This window comes from Pungitius pungitius, chromosome 17 (genome assembly GCF_949316345.1).
Source record: "Pungitius pungitius chromosome 17, fPunPun2.1, whole genome shotgun sequence".
NCBI classification, from domain to species: domain Eukaryota; kingdom Metazoa; phylum Chordata; class Actinopteri; order Perciformes; family Gasterosteidae; genus Pungitius; species Pungitius pungitius.
The window spans coordinates 12,884,488-12,899,839 of NC_084916.1; positions in this window are offsets into that span (position 1 = coordinate 12,884,488).

A 15,352-nucleotide genomic window follows, 5' to 3' on the forward strand; every position below is an offset into this window, starting at 1 on the left:
AGGTACAGGACTACGGGGCAGATGTTAAACACACTGCGACTGAGGGCACACGGGGGCCGAGGGACGGGGGCCACTGTCAGAACCCCGCTGATCTGAGAAGAACCACAAAAAAAACAAAATTGCACCTGCCACGGGGAACGAAGTAGAGGGAGAAGTGATTTTGTTGTGTTAAACATGACGTGTTCATCCTTCAACGTCGGGGCCCTCGGGGCGCGAAAAACATCTGCACGACGAATCAAGTCCAATCACGCTTTGATCAAGGATCTCACTCTCCCTGGGAAAGGGATTGGATACATTTTGGAGAAGAGGCCACGTTCTGCATTTCTTCCCCCCGGTGGTGCGGTGTAGGTCTGAGCCGTCAAGGTGATGGAAATGAGCACAGGCGCTGATCCGCGGGCCCGATCGACACGTGTGCTGGCCCGTGGTCCCTCCGAAGATTTCCCCTTCTCCATCTCTGTCATCTCGTCTCTCCCGTGGTTTCCTCCCATGGTTTATTATTACAGTATAATAGCTTCCATCTGCCTGTCAAGCCACCGAGTAGTGGACCGGGTCCACAGAACAAAAGACAGGGAGAGCCAGAAAGACAGAAAGAAGGGAGTTTTCCCTCCAATACAAACACATGTGGGGAGGAGGGGGGAGGGGGAGGGGGGGGGGGGGTTCTCCTCCGCTCAAAGTCTCTCTTCGGACCAAATCAAAATGCTGCGAGTCACTTTACTTTTTCTCCCCGGGATATTATAATTCAGCATGACTTCTGGACAGCTTCATGCACAATTAGGAATTCAGCGGCTCCGGGCAAGAAAATGTGATTCAAATTAGTGCTGTATTACATTACTGTTTACTTATGATCGCTCCTGCCACCTAACACCCTCTCAGTCTCTCCTTGAGGCCGCTTTGACCGTGTGCGCGTTGTACGTGTGTGCGTTGGCACGCATGAATGCACGTACATGTATGGTGTATGGTGCACACATCCCAGCAGGAGTTTATTTACACGGGGATTCAGTTTGCCATTTGAAATACCAGAGTATTGTCCGGGAAGTTGTAGCCAGTAACATAAACACATAAAAAAATCCCCCCCCCCCCCCCCCCCCCCAAAAAAAAATCCCAAATCACACGGCGATGACCGGTAGCAATCAGCTGTGTTACAAACAGGCCTTTGATGTGCACATCTTGGGTCAGCGGAGGGGCGAGGGAATACTCACTCACAAACCACACGGGGCCCCTGGTCCTCTCATCTTCAATCAGATTAGCCCACCGGCCCAATTACAGCCAATCAAAGCCAATTAAGTCCAATTATGACCAATTATGGATAATTAGGATGCCCTGGAGATTGATAGCTCGGGGAGATGGGGCGGCAGGCTGTCACTTTCAAGAAACCACGACAGCCATCGTTTTTCTTTCCCTTCATTTTGTCTTGAGCTTTTCACTCCGTCTCTGTCCATGGAGGAGGGGTGAGGGTTTTTTTTTTTTCAAAGAATGGCCGTTGACTTCAAAAAGACGCCACGATCAAGAAACTCAACTAGAAATATCAATGAACAGGACTGCGTCTCATTTTGACACGTAGGCCCATTTTGGGCTATAAATGGGAAAACTATGGAGTTTCTCCCTGAAAACTGGTACAAATGACCAACAGTCTGCCGAGCGCTTTCAGCACTGCCAGTTCACGATGTTCTTTTTCTCGCCGCTTTTCAGATGTTTGACCGCTTTGATTGTCAGCCATTTACCACGAAACAATCCCCCCCTTTCGACAGTTGGTTATTTTTGTAATGTGGCTAGCAAGCTTCATGTGAGAGGAGGAAAAGACCTGCTTCTTTTCCCGCTTCCAGGCCGTTTCATTCTCGAAAATACCCGCTGTAGTTTCCCTACATGCTCAATGTTTTCACAGTACTTCAAGCTTTCTCAATGGCTGCCACGGAACGCTGTTATTTCATGGCTTTGAGTTTCGGACTGCCAGGGTGTTGATGTTTGACTTGGATTGATGCAAGATACGCGGATACAAATTTCCAGCTCTCAGACATTGCACAGACATTGAAATGAAATGAATGTGGAAAATGAAACAGATCTGCAGCCCTAAAGTCAAGCTGACATTCTCGAGTTCCACGGCTCCATCGTGTTTGTCCATCAAACCGCGGGGCTCCTGTCAGTCAAAAGGTCAACGCCGGACCACGTCCTGTCCCACTCCTTGTTATCGTTCAGCCCACTTAAAGGTAGTTACAGCACACCCTTTCTTTTCAACAATTCTGTTTTCCATTCCACGGAGCAATCGATGTTATCATTTTGATTAAAATCACTCTTCAGATATTTGCCTCTAATGGCCGACAGAGAATAATGAAGACTGTTCCAGTAAAACTTTAAGCCAAGATAAAGTGCAGAGCGAAATCTTTTGCTGTTTTGAGCATTTTGAAGATAGAAATAACGACTACAAAATACTCACGTAAAAGCTTCCTTCTGTTTCATTTTGTCAGATTTCCGAGATAGCGCCTGCAGGGTTTTCTTTTAGCGTGGCAGCTCAGCGGGTCGGAGTAACACAGCTAAAAGGCCACATAGCCAATCGGAGACCCAGCTTTGGAAAAGCCTCATCATTGTTCATCCGAATCTTTTCTTAGTTTTTGGACTAATCAATCCTCCCCTACCCGTCTCTCTTTTGTGTTATGTAAGTATATCAACGTGGGTTTGGCGAGTTCAAAGGAGACATGGAGAATAAACAAGCAGACTTGCAGAACCGTAGAAGGCTCTGCAGTGACTGCCCGGTTTAGATTGACTCTGCCTTGGTTTATTTGTCTATGTCACCGAGATAAACATCACAGCAACCCTCCGACAAGAAAAATGAACTTGCCACAGGATGAATGGTCACACTGGTGAGCAGAAAGCACACATGTGTGTGTGTGTGTGTGTGTGTGTGTGTGTGTGTGTGTGTGTGTGTGTGTATATGCAGGGATGTAAAAATGCACCCCAAAACACACACACACACACACACACTCTCTCTCTTTTCATTTTACACACACATTCCTTCATGTCCTCCCCGGGCCCTGCCATGAAGAGACCTCTGTAAGAGCTGTCAGTCAATGCCGGTCACCATGGAAGTGACTCAAGCTCGTCACAAAGGCCCTTAAGAGTTTCTCACATGGCAAAGAGAAGGCACACAGAGCAAAACAACAAAGAAGACGTCAGGAACAGACAACGAGAGACTCCGCGGGAGACACGTCAACGCTCGCGAGGCGCAGATATTGACTGGCCGAGTGAGAGTGAGATGCTGCTCTGATGAAGATGGATTGAAAGCACTCGATGGACAAATGAGACAGAAACATATTGAGATGAGGCCGAATTGAAGTTAAGAGAGAGATCTTCTTGCATTTCCAACCTCATTACACACGTCTGGAAACCCTTCCACTAACACACACACTAACACACGCACTTGAATACACACATGAAGACTACTAAACACGGGGGCATCCGCAGACCCACAAAACCAATGTTTCCGAGCTTCTTGTGTGTTTCTCAGGGCTGGAGGGTCGGTGCGGGTTGTGATTCTTGGCTGAGGTGACCAAAAAAAAAGCCAGAGGGAGCGTGGGACAGTGGGTCAAGAGGTGAGGGGGTCAATGGGGGCCGGTGCAATGCTCCTATGGCTGCGGGGTCACGTGGGTGTGTGGGCAGAGATCCAGGCTGAAAAGCACTTGGGTGGGCTCGCTGTGGGCCCCCGATGCTCGAGTGGAGAGCGAAGGCCCAAAGGGTGAGGCTGGAGGAGCGCGCCCGTAGGAGTTCCTTTGATCAACTGCATCAAAATAACGCAAAAAGAGATTCTTAGGAGTGGATCAGTGCACAAAAGTCAGTGGCGAAGGTTACAAGAGAAGAGAAGAGAGTACGCAGGATTTAATGCCCAGTGAAAACAGTTTGACACGAGGAGCATCATCACCAAACTGTCTTAACTCTCTTCCTCTCAAACACACACACACACACACACACCTTCAGACCCACAAAAGGAAGTCCTTCATAGGCAACCCCTGTGCCTATTTTGACTCAAATGTAAACCGCTTTCCAGAGAAGTGGGAGGCAGTCAAGCTGCTGCTTGAGACTCAGTGACAGAGTGATAGGAAACAGCATGGAGCAGTGACAGACTGAGTGAAAGCCGGAAAGAGGGCAGGAAGACAGAGAGTGAAAAAAAGACGTAGGCCTTCAGTGGAAGAGGGAAAATACCCCAGGAGAAAGAAAGAGAAACCTTTTTAGAAATGAGACTAAGAAGATGCGAGAGAGCCAAAGCGAGAAAGATGAAGGGGGAGAGCAAGATGAAGGAGAAAGAGCAGAACGTGGTGCTGAGGAAGAAAAAAGAGAGAGAGAGAGAGAGTTAGAGTTAAAGAGATTACTTTCAGGTTCAGAGCTGCGCTTTCTGGCTGCTTACTGGCTGTCACTCAGCGCCTGGCTCCTGAGGGGAGGGACGACTGGCTCTCATTGGTGTCTTTCACCTGTCAATCGGCCTGACAGGCCGACCATAGGGCCCCGTGTTGTGGTGCGGAAACTGTCTGTCAGCCCGGGCGGCAGCTGCGCATGACATCATCCAAGCTGAAGTTTGGAGTATACATACACAAACTGTGTGTGTGTGTGTGACGAAGAACGTGCATGTTAAATTATGGAAATGAGAGAGCATGTACACTTCTTTGAACAACTTGACCGCCTGCGGACTGCACGTCACGGGCCTCGCCAGTCCCCTGCCTGTCATCCTCTTTGCTTGTTACTGGCAGGACAAGAACCCTGTGACATCTGCACACCGGACCACACGCACAAACACACTCACGTGCAAAAGATAGATGACACGCAAATCTGCACATGCGACAGCTGGACAGTTCGACGGGCCGCGGAGGAAAGGCAGATTTGTGCGTACACCGTAGTTGTAGTTAGCAACACACCCCTGTCTCGCTTTCCAACACGCACACACACGCACGCACACACACACACACACACACACAAGCAAAGGATAGAGACAGCACCCATCTGTTTTGAGCTAATTTAACATGCTCACTAAAACAAAGCGGACAAAGGCCCCTCTTGTGAATAATGATGAAGTGACTGTCAACTGGGAAACACTCCTGGTTCTGTTCGATTGGTCCGAGCAGCACAATGCAGCGTTTTTGGTTCATCTGAAGTCTGAAAGCTCCCGCTGTGCACTTTCACTGCGTGGGAGCAAGAATCGGGGTTTGACTGTGCGCACAATAAATGTGGAATTGAGTTTACTGTCAACAAGTTGACAATATGAATGGCGTACTATTAAAAGTTGTTTCAGTCATGGTTTTAAAGTTATGAACTTTGTCAAAGCCAACTATTATCATAATATGGGATGTACAATATATACTATGGCGTAATTACCTAAATACATTTATTCATGCAGTCCGCTTGATTGCAATTGAGGTGGACTTATTGCTACTCTAAACTTCTTCTTCGGTGGTTTCAGAAGAAAATATAGTACTTTTTATTCCAATTTAAAACAACAATTTATGAGATATATACCTTCCATTCGTTATATGATCGCCTTTAAAATGAGTCAGACCTCAACCAACCACCGGATATAAAATGTAGTATCACTTACATGAATGCACAGATGCATTAACAATAGCGGTTCCATACAATAAATAATATTATGCAGCATGGGTATTGCTATTTATTGTTTTATTATTAATGACATCCAACTCTCGACCTCTTCAACTACTGATTATATTGATTCAGCACTGGTGGATTGTATGTTCGGTCCAATGCTGTACATTTTGGAAGCAGGGGCCGAATTCATCTTCTAATGCACACATTTTAGAGGCAACTACTTTCTTCTCCACTACATGTGCAGCTGCAACGTCATTAGCTGATTTGCTGCTCTGATGAATTCTACATAGAAAGAATATAATACGTCATTGTTAGAAATAAAACTGCCATAAAGATGTATCAATATTTATGATCTAAAATGTTATAGACAATAACAGCTGTTGATTCTATACATGCATTTACTGATAGTAAATCTTCATTATAATTTTTTGTGGCGTACTTATAGTGGAGTATTTGATATTGATGTATTGGTTGTTTCCCTTCTGCAAAGGATGACAATAATAAACATTCTCCTCCGCTCGATAAAGGCAGCAGTTCTGTTATTACTGCGTGTGCCGTGAGATCAGACCTGTACATACAGACAGTCTCACGTGTGTCTCCCTGAAGACAAACACTAAACACACAAACATACACAGCAGATGGGGAAATGGGAACTATTGAACCGTATCCTTTTGACAGCTATTATGACGGATGACTGTATCGTCTAAGAGAGGAAATCTCTCTCTCTCTCTCTCTCTCTCTCTCTGCTCACTTCTTCTTCGGAGGTCTGATTACTCCCCAGCCTGTCTCTGATGTTCTGTATTGGGGTCAAAAGGCAACATTTCAAAGGTTGCAGAAGGAAAGAAACAAAAGAGCGGGAACATACGGTGAGCAACAAAGATGGAAATATATTGTCTGGTAAATTGTCAGCAGGACAGTGCGCTCGGTTTATCTGTCTTTGGACTTCACCTTTTCTCCCTCTCATTTAATTAGACAGACATTTATACTTTAATAGTTCAATGATTGTAACAGCGACATTTCTCTCTTTGTAACACGTTTATACCAAACTTATTTACGGTGGTAATTACCGAGGAAAAATGTTTATTGTCAACCCCATTAGTCTTCAGTTTTTCCCCCCCGATCAAACACAGGCAGGCGGGCATCCTTTGTAGTGAAGCTCTGCTCAAAGCCCCCTCGCCTCTGTCTGTGATGTGTTGCCTGCTGACAGTTTTGTGCTTTGGCGAAAGCAACCAGGAGGCTGTTCAGAAAGCATGACAGTCCACAGATTCTTGGAATGCCTCGCCTGGAGCGCTCCAAGCGCCTCGGACTGGTTGCCAAGACACTGCTGCTAACGGTTAAATCTCATTCAGGATCACATGAAGTTTCCTCCTCACACACACAGAAAAAAGAAAAAAAAAGAAAAAACGCCGTGCTTCTCGTTTGATGTTGGGTCATCGATGTTCTCTCTCTGAATAGCACGTCTCGGTGTATCAGCTGAATGATACCAAACGCGTGGCTGTAAATCTGTGCTCTTACGGCACTGACCTTTGGAGTCATAAAAATGATCTACAGCACGGACAAAACCAGCGATTTCTTGTAGTAACTGCTGAGTGGGAACGTTCCGTCGCAGAGAGCAGAGAAAGCCTTTGCTACGGCTTTCTCTGCTCCTTTCTTCTTCTCGCTTCTTCTCTTTCCCTCATCTGTTTCTCATCCCCCAGTTCTGCAGCTTAAAGCAACGTTGTTATTCCAGATGTCTCGCTGCCTACATGGAGAACAGACAAGAGGAATACTTCATTAAAAAAATGGAAATATGTCAGCATGCGGATGTCATTATCGCAGCATAATGTCATTCAAGGGCCCCTGAAATTACCTCCATGCCTTATAGAGAAAAATAATGTGTGTGTGCAAGCATGAAAGCTTAAATGTATGCCTCTGCATTTGTACGAAGCTCACATGTGCAGATTTCAAACACATGTCTGCCGCTTTCTCAGAAACCTCCACAGCAAATCATATCTCGCACTAACCCAATTAGCTCTACATCTGACTTAGGGGCCGAAAAAAAGAAAAGAAAAGGAAGAAGAAAAAAATAAAACGCAAGACAACCCGGGACACACAGCCTGTGAGGCTAAATGAATCGTACCACTCAGATCGGTGTATGGGAGCCGGTCCTTTTAGGGGCCGGACCCTCCCTAAATCGGCCCCTGGCGGGTCCCAAAGGTTCACCCCTCGGCTAAAAGAGCAACGTAAAGCATGCCCCAAAGCGTGCCCCCCCCCCAAAAAAAACGACACCCTAACAGCTAAGCTGTCAGCCCGCGAGCCAATACACTAAAACATGCGGCCCAACTGTCGGCTTTTATGGCCTACAACTCCAAGTCACAAGCCTTCTAATGCCCCGTTTAACAAGCTGAAAATCCTCCACTTATTCCCCCCCCCCCCCATTCCTTCAGGAGCCTCCATTACCATTTACAAACAAAGGCGGGCTGAAATACATGCCGAGGAGGCCGAGGCTTACGCGCCAGCCTAAATGGTGTTAAGCATGTATGGTCTTGGGGGAGTAGACAGCACACTGTGTGTTTGCTCGTGTGCGATGTTTGCCTTTTTGTGCATGTAATAGCGTTTTCATGTTAGGGTGAGCCTCAGCAGAGAGAAAGCCTTTTTTATGTGACGCAGGGGGCTGAATAAAAACTGACCTGACTTGAAGTCGTGAGAGTGGATGGCAGCAACAAAAAAAAAAAAGGGGGGGGGAGGGAAGTGAAAGAGACGGAGAACATGGCGGAAAAGTGATAGCGCCAGTGGGGGGGGGGTGGTCAGAGAGTTTGGGGGAGGATAGGGGTCACTCTCTGCTCTGCTCTCCCCCCCCCCCCCCCCCTCCCTCACGAACACAGCAGATTGGATGAAGTCTTCATCAGCGTTACACTCCGGCAGTCACAGTCCTGTGAAACCAGCACCGTGTCCACACTGCACACACCACGCACACGCCTGCCCTCTGCTCAACAATGCTGTCACTCTCGGAGGCCGAAGAGACACAGGGAGTGCTCCATCATGGGTGTTAGCTATGGGGATCAGTTGATTTAAACAAGAAAGGAAGGGGGGGGGGAGGCGCATTTGCTCTGTATATGAATACCTTTGAAGTTTTGTCTTAGTTGTATTTTCCATTATAATTGGTTTGTAAAAACAATAATGTAGCATCACTAACGGGACAAATGCTGTGAATTGCCTGCGTGGAAAATAACCAACATTTCCATTTATTTAGCATCGTTTAGTTTCATTTTCATCGCACCACTTTCTCTTGGAGGGGTGCGTTCTTTCCACTTTATTTCATTTTATGACTCTGTGGGCTAATTTTACCAACTTTGGTCGAAGAAATTATATCAATTTTGTAAATGCACAATGATATCCTTGTACCAAGCTGATATAGTTGGCTGACTGGTTATATTTTCCAAGGAGGTTTTGTTTGTTTGTTTTTTTTGGTATTTTTCCACCCTAAAACATGGCGATTGGCTGCATGCAAACTATAGTGTCTCAGTGGCCCAACCAACCAGTGGTCTTGGAGCGGGAAACATGCTCGGCAGGCCAAATGATTTTCCCCTCACAACAGCATCTGTTTTGTCCCAGTCGACCATGGCGACTCAGGATTATGATCATTAATATGCGCGTTTGCTAAATCCTGCTCCACAACCTGTAAAACCCGGTGATTACCAGGTGATGTGAATTTATCAACGCTTACATTCAAACTTGCTGTGTTCCAACCTTCCCATTGAATAAGTGTCGAAGGTGAATAAGGGTGGATTGAAGGCCCAAATAGGACTCCCAGGATTCCCGGAGCCATGGGGGATTTTTTTTTAACTCCCTCACAATTTCAAATGAGCGGCATCCAAAAGTAAAGACACCTAAAAAATATTTATTTTTTTGACCTTGTCTTTACAGCTTCGGCTGGGACATGTTTACGTTTGACGCCGTGACGGGGCTGGAATTCTCCAGAGTGCTGTGATCGACAGGAAACCCCTCGCAAACATCGTGCACATTTTTCCCTCCAGCTCACCCGGTGCTCTAAAAACAACAACTTTCACACGATCTGCACCCCGCTCGCCGGGTAACTCGAGAGCAGCCGGGTCCAACGCCGAGCCGCCCTGGAATCTCGTTTGCCGTGAAAGGGGGGCAGTCAAAGGGCCGATCCACACTGAGGCCTGGGTAGAAACCGACGGGGCGCATGGCATGAGGCGTCCTACGCAGGACCCAGCAGGGAACGCGGGTCAGACAGACCCAGGCGATCTGGAAAAAGAGGCCCAGTGTTTTTTCCCGCCGGGGGTCTTTGGCGGCATTATTGGTGGTAACGTAGAGTACAAGTACACAACCAGGCATCCTTCAGCCGTTGTATGGTCACAGAAGTGCAGTCAGGCCTCTGTAAACATCTGTCAGCCATTGCCTCCCCTCCTCCCCACGGCCCGGGAATTTCAACGTGCCCTTTGACCTTCGACTGAAGAAAGAGCAACTGTGATTTTCTGCCAAAAACCAGCAGAAAGAGTTCAATCTTTTGACAACTACCTTGGAGAGGGGAGGGAGATTTAACTGTGGCTGATCATGGTAAATCAGTCTTATCATAACAGCAAATACTTGTTTGGCTCAGGGTTCACAGTCCAGGAAAGAGGACTTCAGAGAGTACAGCTGCACGTTAGTGATTACCAGGGAATGTGGCAAAGTGGAAGCCCCTCGAGCTATTAAGTCTTTCAAATGCACTGGCACTTAAATAATGCAAGTTAAACGTAAGGGATGTATTCATCTGAAATAATATACCAGTTAAGAACTTTTAATCGCACATTGGCAGCAAGGGAATCCAAGCTGACTGACTATGTTGTCTTTATATTATGAAAGATTTAGATTTTTTCCGTTCAGCTTCATGTGACACGCTTCGCCCGCTCTGCGTCCATCACGGGACCCAGACCAGCACGCCACAGACCCCCGGAGACACAGACCAGAGCCCTCACCAGCGCTCCACCTCCTGGGGCCTCAGGTCTCCCCAGCATCCCTCTCGCCGTCGCCACTTCCAGCGCCCCCCCCCCCCCCTCCCCCCCCCAGGCCTCCCTCCAAAACAGCAATTACAGCCCATCCCCCTCCCTTTGTGACCCCGGGGGGGGGGGGGGTTACCGAGTCAGTGAGGGTCAGAGGTCGTTCTCCCCACTGCTACCCCAGGCATCTCTCAGAAGTCTCTGCATCTGAAGCCCGGCGGCCCTGCACGACCTTCGCTGATCCAGGGCAGACAGGGACCCCCCTGTTCTAGTCAACAATGGTCTGTTCCAAATGACGCCCCTAAATATCATTTTCATAGACAATTTTGCATTTGGTAATCACGTTACTACTTTACTTGTAGTATTCTTGCACTTTTTCCCTGAGTAACCCAAAGGGGAATCCCTACTTCGATGCTACTGGCATAACTTATTCTTTTTTTGGGGGGGGATTCTTGCTTGAAAAGTTATGATAGCAGAAAATACGCGTTCTTACTCGCTCACATGTATTGTGTTTACTAAATCAATCCATTTTTTAAAACCTTGCTGAGAAAAAGAAATAATCAATCGTTATTTTCTTGTGAAAGGAATGACATTTCTCTTCTACTCTAAACCAACGCTCTTTGTTGAACAATTTCTTTAGATTTCAGTAATCAGTAATATCAACAAACACCAGGAACTAGAATTGCTTTTGAACTCAATTCCACCGATTTCGTCGTAAATCTCATAGTGAATGGCCAACAGCGCAAGGACGTGACACAAAATTGTCCCGCTCAACAAATCAGTCGATGAGGTCGTTTTGTTCACCACGGAGTTTTGACGCGTGACCCGACCTCAGCGAGCCGAACTGTATGCTCGCGCCATAGCACCCGAAACCTTGCAGTGTCAATACCAGACACATTATCTCTAATGGGGGGAGTCTGACGGTGGAGGGAAGAGGAGACGTGGAAAGAGACAGACACAGAGACACAGAGAGAGCGACGGTATCTCTATTGATTAACTGGAAGAGGACCTCCCCTCCACCCTCTCCTGTCCAGACATATGGGGTAATAAGGACCACTCTTCTCCCCCCCCCCCCCCCCTCCTCTGCTCCCCTCACCCTGCTAGAAAGCCTTTTAATCAGCCCCCGGGGGAATACATGGATATGATATGGGGAGGCAAAAGGAAGGGAAGCAGGACGGAGGAGCAGAAGGAGAGATAGGGTGAGAGGAGTCCATAAGTGAAGCAGACACAATAGATACAGAAACGCAGCGTGGACATGGAGGAAAAGGCTTGAAAGGCCCAGAAACAAGCACATGCCGTATGCCCTCACATGCACATTATAATTAAACATGTTTGGGTTTTTTTAACTCCACTTTCATCCTTGAAGCTACACATAAGGATAATTTTTAACTGCGTGCACATCTGAGCTGATACCGCTCCAAAGCTACCAGGTCACCTTATACAGGATATGTTTTTCTGCTTGAGCCAGAGCCATTTTCCTCTATTTACGTTGGGCCGTTCTGTTTTCTTTTCCAAGTAGAAGGCTACCAATCGCTGCGAGCCAGACAACCTTTATCACGGCGTCCATCTCAAGTCTGACATCAAGTCCTGCGACTGCTTCTTTTCACAGGCTGAAAAAAGAAAAAGGGTTTGAAAAGAAAATCTGTCAGCGCTTTACCCTACTGCTGGCCCCTCGGTTAGAGAAAGGGAAGCAGGCTGGAGAAAAGTGGGGAAGAGCTCAGTGAATGTGTGCGCGGTTGAAGCAGCTTTGATTTTCTTTGATTCATTTCATTTCATTTTAACGTCTTATTTTACTGATATATTACTGATCGTTATTCGATCTCTATTCAGTGAAACAGACAGGGGCACTATGGAGCTGCAACATTTCAATTAGTGAACAGGTCCGCTTTTACGGCTCGAGCTGCGTCGGAGTGAAGAACCTACACAAGCACAAAGCTTTGGGGATAACGCCCCCTAGTGGCCAAGTTAAGGAGGAAAACAATTGCGTTGCTCAGTTTTATCACACAAGACACTGGAAAAGTTGGGATTGTTTTGCGTCTCAAATGAGTCAGCGTGGCAATAAAAACAGCTTTCACGTATCAGTGTCAGCATGAGATGTATTACTGCTGCAGGAATAAAGAGGAAACTCTTCTGACTACTCTAACACAAAGCAGTCCGTTTCTTAAAAGACCAGTGGGACACATACTGTAGAAGAGGTTTGTCTGCTCAGTCCATCAGCGTCAAAACAAAAACCACATTGAAAAGTAAAAAGAATAAAAACCATGAAAACAGCAATGTATTTTCATTATTATAACCCAATTTGTGGAGAGCCAGCGCGATGCGAAATGATTTCCATGTGCCTCCGCTGCGGGGCGCCACACAGTCTGCCAGAGCGGCTGTCACGTGTTTCGCAGCTCTGTGATTGGTCGATGCAGCGCGCTGAGGCTCGAGGCGTTGAACCAACAGAAAGTCGGAGTTGTCAACGGTTCGCCTCATTGGCTGAACGGGGATGTCAATCAAGCAGCTAAGGGGTCTGGAGCCAGAGAGCGGCCAGTCTGTTGTTTTGCCCTCTGGAGGACGGAGCTCCGCTCGTTGAGTCCGGCCAGTCACACGTCTACTGACACACACTTACAGACAGGCGCGCACACACACACACTGCTTATCACTCACTCACTGTTACATTTACAACTGATGGTGTTTAAATAATTACATTTGCTAAGAAAATATAATCATAAATTATTGTTCAAAATGTAGTATATATTTAGATTATAAATTCAATTTGAATAAAAACCATTATATTATATATCGATCCTAATTACAAAAAGCTTTATTGTTGAGCACACAATTAGAAGAAAAGACAATCAACTATTTAAAATGTCAGATTATGTTAGGCATGTTTGTTGTAGTAATTTGGGTAGGAAATTAGAAAATCAACAGTGAAGAGCTTTTTTAAAATTTGCTTTGAAGGTCAGCCTGATAAAACATTTGTACTACTTTACAAAATTAAATGAACGTAATGCTATGGCTGGTTGTTTTTAAAGAAATATAAAAATATATATGTATACATTTCTAATAATCCTGAACATTGGAGAACATTTTAATATATTTAAAATGTAATATCAGTCCCGCAGAATCAAGGACGGCATGTGACACGATTTCTCATTACTCTCATTGTTAATTTAGTCATCTGCAACCAATATATCTGTAGAATATTTAACATAGTAGTTTAGTATTATATATATTCACGCTTGCAAACATTTCTCAACATTTTTAATATGTATATAGTTAAGATAGAAAATATAAAACTTAAGTTTGCATTTTTCATAGAGGTTAAATCTGACTCGAGACGAGTGTATTATTACAACTTTCAATGCAGGTTTTAATTGTTGTACAAAGGGGAGATATGATAATAATATCGACAAAATAGTCCCATGGATGCCCCTCGATTTCGCTCAGGGTTTCCCATAAGTCTTTGCGGGACCCGAAACATGTACGCATGCGCACTAGCCACTCACGTCACTCATAATTCCACCAATCCGCTTTGTCTTCGGAGGAGTACGTAGTAGGTGATTTAAGAGCTCCCCCTTAATAAATCTGTCAGAACTTCACAAAGTTATCGTTATGAATCGATGACTGCACGTTGGCGTCAGATCAATTGGAGTAGATCCGTCTTCAAAACGTTTTTTAAAGCGACGCGATTTGGAGCGTTTACACCATGGATTTAAAGTGCCACCAAGTCAATTCTGTAAAGCTCACACCAGGCGGTCCTCAAATGTCTCTAGTATCTTTTTTTTTTTCAACGGGGTTTTCACAGCTTTGCAAAACTCTGATGCAGCACATAAACAGCGTATGTTGCTGATAGACAACGTGTCTGCCAGCGATGGACGAGGGTGTTTCAACAAGCGTTCCCATACTGCAGTTTATTGTTGTGTGCATGCACATATTGCAGCCTGTTTGTAACGATGCTGCATCCTAATTAGGAGCTACGTTTGCCTTCTCTGCCCTGGACTGGGAACTCCGGGGTGACATAGACGATGTTTTGTTGAACTTGTTGTGCTGAACTAGACGTGTCATCATTGCTCTCGTGATTTGATACGACTGCCAAGGCTTCTCGTGTGATGTCATGGCACATAAAAGTCTGCGCAGGCTATTTCCAAAAGGATTATTGTGGATTTCCTTTGCTCAGGAAAGCTTTTTTCATTGCCTGTACTACGGCAGCCACTCTGAGGTAACTAGATCACTGTAGTAGCCATCGGAAAGGAAGTGTTTCAATTTAACTTCAACAGCTTTTTTCAATGCCTGTACTGTGTGAAATAACTACTGTGTCCTAATAAAGGACGGGTCAATAAAAAAATCATGACAATTCGAATGTTAATTTTCTGTTTCTGTTTAGTCATTGTATTGTTATGTAATCAATTATGTCATCCGGTGATTAATAGGAAACCAAACCACTAGCCTCACTTACATGGAGGACATGCAAACACACACACACACAATACAAGTTTTTATTGGGTAATTATTGCATCGTTTTCATTAAGTGACCTAAAAATATCTGATTTCCGCGAGTGTTACCACTGTTCGACAGCAGGGGTCGCAAGAGGTTCAGATCGACACACACTCCGAAATCCAGCAAAAGTGATTTGGAGGCAGAAGCCAGGCCTGTTTCCACTGACTATGTATTTCAACATTTAGATGAACTTGAAAACACGGAAAACGAAAGTTAAAGGAAGGAATTATTTTCATCTGAGCTCAAAGCAAACTTTACAGTGTGATGGGAGCTATGGAGAAATATGCTTCCCTTTAGT